At 36.1% G+C, this 13,090-nt stretch overlaps 1 protein-coding gene across 1 annotated transcript in view; it reads right to left on the reverse strand.

The window, feature by feature from the left end:
• LOC122160229 (heparan sulfate glucosamine 3-O-sulfotransferase 1-like) overlaps positions 1–13,090 on the reverse strand; it is a 64,791-nt gene that overhangs the window by 27,328 nt on the left and 24,373 nt on the right. The gene's annotated exons all lie outside the window — the stretch shown is intronic.

Consider the following 13,090-nt stretch of genomic DNA (forward strand, 5'->3'; position numbering starts at 1 on the left):
TGAATGTCTCCAGGGATAGGACATCTACAACTTCCTAGGGCTTCCTGTTCCCACCTCTGAGTGAAACGCTTCCTCCTCATAAATCTAAATCTCTAACCTAAATCTCCCTGTCTCAGTTTGAAACCACTCCCCCTTGTCCTATCTCTATCCATCCTTGTAAACAGTTGTTCTCCCTCCTGTTTATATGCTCCCTTCAAGTACTGGAGGGCTAAAATGAGGTCTCCCTAGAGCCTTCTCCAAGCTAAACAAGCCCAGTTCCCAAAATCTTTCTTCATAGGAACCCTCTGAGCATCTCAGTGGCCCTCCTCTGGACCAGCTCCAAGAGCTCCACATCCTTCTTGTTCTGTGTCCAAGCCTGGGGTCCCAGCACTTCAGATGGGGTCTCACATGAGCTGAGCAGAGGGAGGACAATCACATCCCTCTCCCTGCTGGCCACTCCTGTTTTAATGCAGCCCAGATCAGTCATTCTGATCACCAGCAACATCTTAGACATGTTCGATGATAGATAGCTAAAAATCACCTCTTTGCATGATATAGGTTTCTATTGAAATCTTCTCAAAGTCACACCCCAAACTTCTACCTATTATGGTAAAAGGCAAAAGCACTTGACCCGTCTTCTAGTAAGTCTTGAAATGACAGACCAAAAAACATAACCAGAAGCACAATCTATTGAAAACTGCTTCGAGTTCTAGGTTCCAGAAGGGTGGAAAGTTATTCTGTAAGAAGGACACAAATTTAGATAGGGATAGAAGGAATGTTTCCTTCTCACTGGATCCATAATTAAATTGAAGAGTTGTTCTTTAAGTATTTAAGCTTGTATGAAAACAAGGATACTTCATGCAATCAATGCAGAGTGTCTGTACCTTACAGAGCTGAATCAGTCTCTGAAGCTACACTACTTTGAAGAGTAGTAGTATCAATAGTTCAGTTTAAGACTGAACTCCTAATTTTAGTTCTATTAGGTGCCAAAGTTAAATGGCACACAGAGGGATGGATGTTTGTATAAGCACTTGACAGAAATAGATATTACCAGATTGTTGGCTTCAACATTCTAAATTCTGATTGATCAGCATTGCATAAACACAGCCCTTGACTACAAATGATTCTAGCATGAGGTAATTACTCAAATTTTCCTTTTGCAAATAAACTTAGAGAAATACAGAAATAACCTGTAAGTAAACAGTCTCCAGTTCACCTCTGAGAGACTGATGGATTTAAGACACTGGTATTATTTCATTAAAGTAAAGAGATAATTTATTTTCTGAATTCTGCCTTGGATACAGAAATCTCAGCATGCTGAAGTTGTCAAGACTGACTATTTTCAAAAAAAACCTTTATACTGTTGAATAATTAGTTCCTTCTTACAGAGAAGGCAAGATAGGTTGCCTCCAATATTGTTCCGGCATCAAAATCACTAAAAAAGGAAGACAGTCTTTAAAGTGAGGCTGAGTACTTAAACATTTTTAATGTAATAGTCTTCTGTAATCCTATTAACAATGAAGGAGCTTTTCTACAGGAGGACATAACAATAGATACAGGTTCCTTGCAGTGTTGGTTGATGAGAGGGCACTAGAAAACACATGTAAACTGAAATAGGAAAGCTTTTGACACAGTCAAGTACTGAAATAGATTGGTCATAGTGGTGGTATGGTCTCCATCCTTGGATATATTCAAGATCATACTGGAAAAACCCTGAGTAGCCTGGTATTTCTTCAATGCTGACCCTGTTTTCAGCACAGTTTTGGACCAAGATGACCTCTGGAGGTCTCTTCCAAGCTGAATTTCTGTGTGAGCCTATAATTTGAAGGAAGTGTTTACAAATCATTTTAAGGAACTGACTAAGATCCAAGGTAGTTTTAACACTATTAAACAAAAAAATTACTCCAAACTACCCAATATCTATGCTCTGAGAATACATACAACATGATCCCAAAGAACAAACTCTCTTAAGAATTGTGCAGGAATAGAAAAAGGGATCTTTGTGTTAAGACATGAAATGCTAGTTCCATAACTAGTTTTAATTATGCCTGTGTACAATAAGTCAAAATAGCACAGGAAATGACACCTTCAGTAGATCTACATTATTATCTATGCTGTAGGTTACAGACTCTCATATTTTTAGGCCAGTCTAGATAAAATTACTTATTACCATAGCTTCAAAGTTCATAAAACAACATAGTAAGAAATCTAATTAATCTCTTCCCAGTTACAACATGACAAAGGTTTTATGGGTGATTACAGTTCTTGCTATTGAACAGTTGCCTAACAAGTCATATGCAAGAAATGCTCAGCCCTTTCCTCACTCAGTACCTCAGCTGGGTTCTCTCACATTTCAGTACAAGTTGATATAAGTCTTTCAAAAGTATGTTAGACTGCACTGAGGAAATTTAAATAACTGCTTCCCCAACAGACTAATGTGCTCCTCATGCTCTAAAAAAATATAAATACGTGAGAAAATTGAAGTCTAGATTCTAGAGATCTCATAGGAACAATTACTCAGATCAGAGGGGAAATTCTTCACAGTGTGATGAAGTAGTTTCTTCCATTCTTATCTTTATCATTTTAGCAGGAAGAGAGTCAGTACTTGGTAAAGGTGAGATTGACTTAACTACAACTGACCTAAACAGCTACATAAAATTACAGTGCTCTTGAGATCTCTTCAGAATAAGGAAACAAACAGATGATGGAACTCAGTATCTGATGCAATCTTCCTTATTTACAGAGTCTAAATTTCAGTTTTCCTTGCATGGTGAAACATAAACAGATAATTGTTTTCTGTTCTGAGTTTACTGCCATTTCCTAGCATTCCATTTAAAGACTTCAAAAGCAGTGTTTGAATACACACTAAGTAGTTGTTCATGCAAGATTATGAATATTTGGCCAATTCTCACCTTTGTGACATTTTCCTCTATTCTCCTAGTAATTATTCAGCAAAACTCTTTAACTGCATGTAATGTCACTTTACAGTGACATAGCTCTGTTTTGTTACTTCTTAAATCAAAGGTGGTAGCTCACCAGCTTCAGTTAGCACTGTTATGAATAGAGCTGACTTTATTTTAACTGCAAAAGATAGTGACATCATGATTTTTGGGGAAGAATTCCAACATCATACACTTTTAAATACTAAAATGCTTTTACTATTTTCATGTCTGTCCACTTACTCTTCATCACTGTGAGTGTAGTTACCCAAGAAACACACTAAATCAACTGATCAGTTTGCTTTTCACTGTAAAGGTGCAAGCAATGAAAAATATAACTATTCGTTAGTGACAATTCAGGTCTATGAAAAATTTTTCCTTCAGTGATATCCTATTCTTACTGTTAACAAATTCAAACAACACATACAATAAATGAGTAGAGGTTGTTAGTAGAGAGACAAGATCTAGCTAGTAAAATCTTGTGGTGTGCCATGCTATTAGTCTCCTCTTACAGTAATCCTTCTGACAAATAGAGGGGAAAGACAACATATACACTGAGACTATACATTAAAACCTAAAAACAAAGGTTTCAATTTAAAAATTTTAATGGCAAGGTGATGCATAGGGCATGCATGCTGTCTTTCACAAAATATTCACTGTGCTCAGAAAAAAAAAAATTCAGATAAAAGAATTAATTTAAAAGCAAACAGCAAGAATTTCAGGCATTAGCAGATATTACTTCCTTACACTAGTCTCAGAAACAACTAAACCAAGAATTTATTTAAAATGGCTGCAAATCAATAGAAGGGGAAAAGATAAATAAAAAAATAGATTAAAAAACCCAGAAAGACCACAAAAATTGTAGATATACATCAAGAGAGCCACAGATAGATTTAAAAGAAAAAAAGTCTGAAAACAGACTATGTAAAAGGAAGCTTGCAACTATGTATTGAATACACTGAACAACAAACAAGTCAAATGAGCAAGAAATTAGAAATTAAAAGAAATGTAAAAACTAACTTAAAAATAAAACAGTTATACTGAATTTTGTTCTTTCATCAACTCATAATAAGATGTCTTCTAAAAATGTAAAAGAAGCATTGTAACTTTTGACATTATATATTAAGGAAAAAAAACCTTATCTGTAAACAAAGAGGTGGATAGGGCCTTTGTCTGCAATACCTATTTGAGTAACACTAAGTGAACTCTAGAAAGAATTGTCCAGTTGTTTCAGAAGAAAACAACTGGCAAGTGTTCCCATCTCATGGAGCCTCCCTAATTTAATTTCCTTGACATTAAATAAAAAGAGACGCAAAGAATTTCCTTATGGCTTTACACACTGGATTTTAATATTCAAAATTTATTTTTTCAGAGCTATTCCATATGATACACACATTAAACAGAAATGTATGAAAATTTTTAGTCAATATCAAAATTAGTATGTTAGGTATTAAGAACTACAGATGGAGTTATTTGATACTTGGATACTGAGCCAAACAGAATGTAAATTTCTCACTCCGTGGAATTCTGTAGATTCAGTAGTACAAGAAACGTTTCACTTAGAAACGTAGATAATTCTTAGATAATTTGGAGGAGGAGAAAGACATTTTCCCCAAGCTACTTGTTAAAACAAAAAAGGAGGAGCATGACAAATTTGTGACAGCCCTGCCTTACAATAGGGATCCCTGGGAACTCCCTTGAATTTGGTTAGGAGTATGAATGAGCATTTCTGTCAGAAATAACTTTTTTTCATGAAAGGAAATGAATCTCCATAAAAGGGTGGTCAAGCACTGGAATTGGCTGTTCAGGAACGTGAAGGAGTCCCCATAAATACTTCCATGGGAGCTATTAAGAAACACATAGATGTGGCACTATGGAACAGAGTTTAGTGATGGGACTTGGCAGGTCACACTGACACTTAATGAAAGTTTTTTCCAACCTGAATGATAATTCTCTGATACTATGAAATAACAAGATGAAGTAGTGTTTCAACAAGAACAGTTACAGGTTTTATTCTGTAATCCTAGTGTTCTTTTTTCTTGTTGAGGAATCTTTTATAGATAAATGAAAAATTATCTTCACCAAAACATCTAAGTGCAATTTAAGAACATGACAGTTGTTCTCTTCCTCACAAATGAAAGCATAGCAAAATTGTTGTATCAATTTTAGAAATTAGAATACATTTTCGTCACAAAATTTCTATTAGCAACAAAAGAGCAGCCCTTATTTCTTTATCTAAATGTAAAGTAGCATGACCAGCTCGTACAGAAATAACATGTTAAAAGGTACACTTTTTATTCTAGATCGGCTGAGCAGTATCGTGAATTGGTCCTAATCAATATATAAAACATTAACTGCTTAATGGAAATGTTATACACTGAATGTTAGAGTTTTTACAGAAGAAAAAAAAAAATAGTGCACTCTAACAGCATTTCCTTCTAGTGCAAGCTAGGACAAATTCAAATATCTCCCAGTGAGAAATATATGCTTAGATGCTTGTGCATTCCTACTGACTTCTGTTTGATTAAAGAAGCTGCTTCATTAGAGAAGTAAACTAGAATAATTCCTTAGAGTATTGCAGCACACCATTCTGTGCATATGATTATGTGGGAATTCAAAACAGAAGAGTTACAGTACTCTTTCCTTAATATTTGATCATCTGACTTGATTCTGTGACTTTAGAAGAACAACTCTTTAGTGACTATTTACAGTATCTCGGTTATCTAAAAAGTCACATGTGATTATGATAACAGACCCCTTTTCAAGATAAACTTAAATTCGTAGTTTCCACATTCTATTACTAGTAGTACTTAAGTTCCCAGGATATGGGAAATAAAGGATAAACACAAAAAGCCAGGCAGCCAATAAATCTATTCAACTTCCATAATTTTTGTTGAGGGAAAAGTAAAGGACGGGTAAAAACAACAAAGCACTCAGCTAACTTACTACATAGGCCAAATCTCTCAAGAATTATTTTTATTTTCATTTTCTTTTATTTTGGAGTGTTCAGGTATGGATCTTTAGGATCCAGAGTTTTGGAGATTATGTTAGAATTCAGTAGAGTATGAAAATAACAAGGCTTTCCCTTTTCTTCATTCTCCAGTGCACACGTCAGACTTTGATCTTAGAAATCTCAAGTACAACAAAATGTATACATTCTAGAGATATTTTATTAATCTATGATACAAAGGCATGAAAAACATCATAGCCAGAATGTCAGTGATGCAAAAATGGCCATAGCTATTGCCATGAAAGACTCAACATTTAAAAAAAAAAAAGTGAATGAAATCAAAACTGTAAAATAGAACTCTGTAAATTAAGTAAACAGATTAAAAAAAAGACACCTAACTAAATTTAGCTATTCATTTACAGAATAAACTAAATGTAGTCGGTGGTACAAAGGAAGTACAATGAAATCACTCAGACTAATAGAACCTAATATTTGGGGATTAGATCTAAAAGATGTCTAACTTGCAACTTCAGGAAAAAAATTAATTGCTTATTTTCATAATGTATCTTAGGAATTTATCACTAGAAAGTGTCAAAGCTGACAACTCCAAATGATTTTCCATCTTAAACCTGACAGCGACTTCCTTTATTAATGATACAATAAGAAGCATGGCGATGTTGGAATTAATGTGAGGGTACTCTAACATAAGATCTCTTTATAGTGAAAATTGTCTATTTTCTTCAGGTGTGACAAGATCACAAGACAAAACATTTTATTACAGTATTAGTGTATGGCTTAAAGAATCAGACTATCAAGAAGCTATCAATATCTAATTCTCAAGTTTCAGCAAAAATTTATTTTATGTTACAAACTACTGTTTACCAGGGTTTGCTGTCTTTCATTTAATAATGTCTGTCTACTCTATATAGTGTTCAGACATATTCATTCTATTCTGAATGAATCTTTAAAAATTATTCTTTGTATCAATCAACAGATAAATTCAGGGAAAACTACATCTGACTGCATTATCAAAGAGACATGATGTTAGTCAAGTTTTCAGAATGAAACTCTGTGTCTTTGTTCCTTAAAAATTAGAGCACATATTGTAAGAATTGAATTCAGATTCTGAGGGATGCAGCATTTTCTGTGCCCTGTGAACACTTTAAACAAGTTTATATCAAAATTCAAACTTCTATCTGATTTCCTGATCTAAAATATATTGTCCCAATACTGTTCACTTGCAGAAGTAACATCAACCTGCTTCAGAAGATGTATTGAAGATCATTACGTCTATAATGAGTTTTTTATGCAGTAAGAACAACACAAATGCAAAATTATAACAAGAGAACCAGTCCAGTTTTTCTGCATCTAGAAACAATTAAATTTATGCTCAATATTTAGATTACTTTATCCATTCACCTATCAAAAACAATCTTTTAAGTGATATTTATCATCTATCAAGACAATACACCTCTCCTTTATCTTGCTTTGGGGCTTTCAGATATCCACTAAGATCCCATCATAAATAAATATATTCTTATAATACATTTTCTATAATTGATCTTCGCAAAAAACAGGTCTTTCTTTTGCAGTTTATACAATGTCTAGGTGGGTATTCTTTTCACCATCTTTAAAGGCATGTAAAGAAAAAGAGATTATTTTACTTCAAGAGACTTAAATGTAATACACAAAATGGTTGTTTAGTACTCAAAAGTACAGAAGTGGGGAAAAAGCATGAAACTATTTTCTGCACTGTTCTGTAGGTAACATGCAACATTTTACCTAATAGCTGGAACTTCCCCCTTCATTGAATTAGTGAAAAAGACTTACTCTTGCCTTTCCAAGTTAAGTAAATGTGCAGAGTTAACATGGAACACCGACAAGAAAAAAAAAACAACAGTTGTTTTGAAATTCAAATGACGCATAAGCATCTATATTGATTTTGGAAACTGAGTTAAAGGCTAGAGTTGCAAGTCTGTAAAGGTGCCCCTCTTTCATTCCTAATTATCCATTTCAACTTAGAAGCCAAAAGCCATGTCTCCAGCTCTAGAGGCATTCTTCTAATGTGAGTTCCCACAAAAATGTGAATTAAGAATGAAACTGAAAAGCCAAGATTGTTTCTTGAAATCAATATCAAGGTATTTAGGCTGAAGTATTGCTAGTTCAGAGTTTCCCTAGAACACTGTTTTCATTTCGGGGAGGGGGGGGGGAAGCAGCTTCAATATTTTAAGCATAATTGTTTGCAATGTTCTGTAAACAGAAAACCTTCAGTTGATGAAGAGGTTCCTTTTCCTCACTCTTTTGTGCATACACACACCAAGAAAATGCAGCTTTTTAGCCAGAAGTGGATGTACTAGTGACTTCATAAGCCAACAGAAAACTCTCTATTCAAGCAACACTGAATCAGTTTTCCTGAGGCAAAACAGCTTGACTATAGACCAAGACTAAATGATGGGCTGAATATAACCCTAGAAATGTTAAGCTTCACTTACAATGAGGGTATTCCACTGTCTCATCTGCTGGCAGAGGAGATGAGCGTGGCATAACAAGAGGAAACAGGGAATACACATGCAATTTTTCTCACCACTTGCATCAAGTGTATGCTTAAAAACCCTTGAATTCTTCAAACTTGAAGTATACTATTCATTAAACTGAATGAAAAGTCACTTAATCTTTGTGAACTTCAGCCACTGCCTGATTAATTCAACCCAATTTCACAATAAATTTCAAATCTTCACATGTCAAGATTTCCACATCAAGCCCATAGGGTTTTTTGAGCCATTTAGATTAGATGCAAGGTAGGAATTTACAAAGAACCCTTGTAACACCAGCAGAAATCTGTAGGGTTCTGCACTTTTAAAGTGGTGAGTAGATCTAGAATGGTGAACTAGATCAGAGCAGAGATTAGACTGGCAAGTACACGATGTTCTGCTTAAGTGTGATGAGAGAAAGAAACCTAGGCAATTGTTATCTTGTATGGATGGAATGTATCCTTCAAAGCATGGAAATTTTTTATTTAAAGGGTAATCAACAATAAAGAGAACCATTAAGAAAAAAAAAAAAAAAAAAAAAAAACAAAAAAAACCAACACAAACCACAGGATAATTTCAACATAGTTGTAAAAAGATATACCAGTCTGAAATGAATGAGTTAACTTTCAAAAGAAAATATTAAATCAAAGGAAACCTGAAGTTCAATCTCTCCAAATTTCAGCAAAAAATTTGATACAGCAGCACACAGCAAGTATTAATTGAGTTAAAAATGATAAAGGTGTAACAAAAATGAGTAGATATAAAAGTAGATATAAAACTGATTATAGGTGACATAACAAATAAAAGTTTAAAACCATTGTTCAGACTGATTTTATGTCACGTGCTCCTTTGTGAACTTGGCTAAAAGTAGAGGCATTAGTATAAAAACAAGAGGCTCTCACCATCCAACAGTAGACGTTGGAGAACCTTTGGGATCAGTGCATTGGAAATGGGAAAACATATAGAAAGCCTTCAAAGTCACATAAGCACAAACAACAGAATTTCTATGATTACACATTATATAATCATTTCAGAACAACAGGAAAAGAGAAGTTGCATCTCTACTGCAAGACTTGGTACATGCCTGTAGAACAAACTGTGTCTTCACCAATATCTGTTCCAGTATTTTCAGTTCACCAAGGTTAGCATTAGCAATATCATTTAAGACTTTTAGGAAACACTTCAGAAGTACAGTATTAAATGCAGGTAAGATACGTTCTAAATTCAGGAGAACCAAGTTACCAGGCTCTGAGTATTCCTTTCCACTTTTACTCAACAGACTAACAGGAGCTTGTTCAGACTTCTTTGATCTTAGCACATAAAAGCTGTGAAAGGCACATGATCAATGTTTATAATTTATTGAAGGCTACACACCAAGGAGTTGTCCTTAAATAACAATATAGAGATGGTGCAAATTAGGAATCAAAGAATGTATTTAGGCTGGAAGTTAAAAGAAACTTCTAAACATTGAGAAAGAGGTTTTTGAAACTTTTTTTCCAGAAAGAGCAACAGGGCAAAGTACTTAACTAGTTCTAAGGGAGACTGTAGTCAGTTTATGACTGGGATTGGATAAGGTTGTTTCCAAACAGAAAAGCCTCTTCCGCAGCCTTGAATTGCTACAATGAAGAACTGCTCCCTATTTTGCTACCCCACTTCCCAGTATTGTTCCTTCCCACACTTCCCAGTAAAGTTCAACTGGGGCTGTGACATGGCTAGAATTAACTTTTGATATTTAAGAGAAAACAGTCTTAAGACTTAACATCCTTCCCCACTACCTTGCATATTTTTATAGAATATTATATCAAAGTGGATAACTAAAGCTGTTCTTGAGATCAAAAGATTTAATCAGCAACTGAACAGAGCAGTGCATTGTAAACATACTGAAATGATACTGCCCCTTTCAGCCTTCATTAAATATTTGTCATCCGTGCTAGCTTTCTGCTTACTATATGAATACCCAAAAATAGAATTTGATTGTACTCCACGCATTTAAGCCTACAATTCTGGCAGCATCCTTTTTGTACTGAACTACCTGGATACTACCTGGACACTTCACTTAAATTTCTGTTATGACATACAGCTAACTGTCCCCCTGCACAATATACACAATTCAGTGGTAATCATTGAATGACTCACTCAGACATTATGACAAGAGCAGTGTGTCATCCAAAAATAGCTACAGAACGTATTCACATGACTGTAGGTATGGACCAGTTGCCAAAAAGTTATTTGGATACCATTAAGAGAATATCAAGCAGGGCTACAGTCAGCAACCTCTGCTCTGCTTACATCTATAAACAAGTGTGCAGCATTTCCATGACAGAAAAACATGCTCAACCTGTTGCAGATGTAGAAAAGGCAAGCAAGTCTGCTCACTGAACTGCCCATACCCACAACGCATTGTATCAAACACAGTCATGACGCTGTGTACACTGTAACTTGAACCACACTTGTGTAGCTCAACATTAATTTTGCCTCAAATCTATACAAGACTGGAACTTAAGCAATGACAGAAGTTGTTCAAACCCCTAGTTTTTTTTAGAACTTTGGCATTATCCACGTGTAAACTAAGAGCCAAAGCAGTGTGGCCAATTAAACAGAGCAAAGATATTTTTATTTCAGTTGTATCTCAGACCAGTAAATGAGCAGCACTTTCTATGCTTTAAGGAGATCACAACATCATCTCCAGTTAGAAAAATTAGAAAAGAAAACAGATTGCACTCTTGTTTCAAGTTCAAGAATAAAGCCAGTGAACTCCACTTTTACTGTCTGTCATTTGATTTCTAGCATCATCATCAACAGAATCTTTTTTGCTTGCTTTGTTATAGACTGGACAGAGAATTCCACCTTAAATGATATAAAGTGATATATATGTGACTTAGTTCAATAATAGCATGCAGTACTGGAGTAAATGGAATTAACAGCAAGAGTCCATATTCCTCTCTCACTACTCTCCTAAACTTGTACTTAGTTTTTGTTCCCTTATTCTATAGCTCTAAAGCATAGCAGGACAACTGCAAACAGCCTAGTTTTCAAAATATGCAGTTAGCTTAGCTCATATGTTCTGTCTTATCTCTTAGATTTCTGGGTTAGTAATAGGTTATCTTCTTAGTTAAGCTCTTTCTCCCACATGCCTTCACACTCTTCTACAATAAGGCTACAACTGATGAAACTGGCAAATCACATGTGCCACCTCCTACCCTCGCTCTGACGACATGACTTAATGCAATCTACAGTCTCCACTGACAACGTTGTATTTTTTTAATTAGAAAGCAGTACTTTTACAGAACAATAGAACACAATACTGTAAACAGCAAATGTTTTTATCAAAAATATGCTAAGATATCAAAGTATTTAACCCCAATTTAAATTAGCTCAGAAATTACAAAGCCTCAGTCTAGTTTTCCCAGCAACAAAACTATCCGAACACTGCAAAATTCACTTGTGCCATGAAACTAAATTATTGATAAATCTTGCAATATGAAATCATGATCTCACCACTCTGAAAACCCCATTTTATGATTTACAAAAGAAACACTTGCCTCAACAATAAGTATGCTTAACACCAAGATTCCTACTGAACAGTAGTTCTCCTCAATTCAGCTCCTCTAACAGACAAGTGCCAAGAGCTGTTCTGGTACTGGCTCAGAGGCAGTAAGCAGAACTCTTGGAAGCAGCTTATCACGTTTTAACCATTTTCTCTAAGGATGGAAATAATCAAAGCAGACATCACACAGATTTTGGCTGCTGTAGTTGAGAAAGTCAGCACTCTCAATGTAAGTTGTTGTCTCCCCAGTCCAAGTTTTCTCTCTTCTGCATGCCAGAATTTTGTACAAACCATAAGCTAAAAGTAAAACATAGCAGCCTAGCTATTCTAAGTCTACCCATGTAAAGCAAAAATAATCTAAAGCATCATCCTCACACTGCCAGCCACTTCCAAAGTCTGCCAGAGATCTCAGGCTGTAATGTGTAAATCATTACATGTTCTGACAGTACTTTCCAAAGGAAAATCCACCTTAGAATTACAATAAACAAGTACAGTTTGGCTTTAAATGAAATGATGTAGCTTTTATCTGACCTGAGCATCAGTCTTTTCCTAGTGGGAAATATAAATTCAGCATTTGGATACATAATCCTACAGCTCTCAGAAGCCGACTCCACCGCCAACACTTTACATGATTTATAGCTCTCCTCCAGATTCAGATGGCAAGTCTCGACGGAGCAGGTGCAAGGGGGTATTTCTCCTTCGCTCGGAGATAATTTCCTCGCATGTAAATTAATTAGCGAGTCTTCATCACTCTCGCGCAAGCGGGGAGCACGAAGCTAATGGATTACCAGCAGTTAACGTCTCGCTCGGAGCGGTGACCCGGCGAGCTGCCGGAGGGAGGGAGCTCCGCGTCGTTACCGCTGAAGCCACAGCGTTTTTGACAGCATCAGCAGCGACAAAAGTGAGCCCGGCTCCCGCAGTTGCGCCGACAGAGCGCTACATAGCGGGGGAAACGTTCTCCGCGGTACCGCACGCTTTCTGCTCCCTCCCGGCCAGCACCGCGCCCCCACCCGCAGCCCTGCCCCTTCCCCGAACGCCGGGGAAAGAGGGGGCGAGTCCCGGCTCCCATTACCTCCTCCGGAGCCATGGAGAGCGCTGCGGCTGCGGCCGCTGCCTCGACTCCTCACGGCTGGCAGAGCTCTCC

Source organism: Centrocercus urophasianus, unplaced genomic scaffold (assembly GCF_019232065.1).
Source record: "Centrocercus urophasianus isolate 14NV4802_14NV808 unplaced genomic scaffold, USGS_Curo_1.0 seq_17, whole genome shotgun sequence".
NCBI lineage: Eukaryota > Metazoa > Chordata > Aves > Galliformes > Phasianidae > Centrocercus > Centrocercus urophasianus.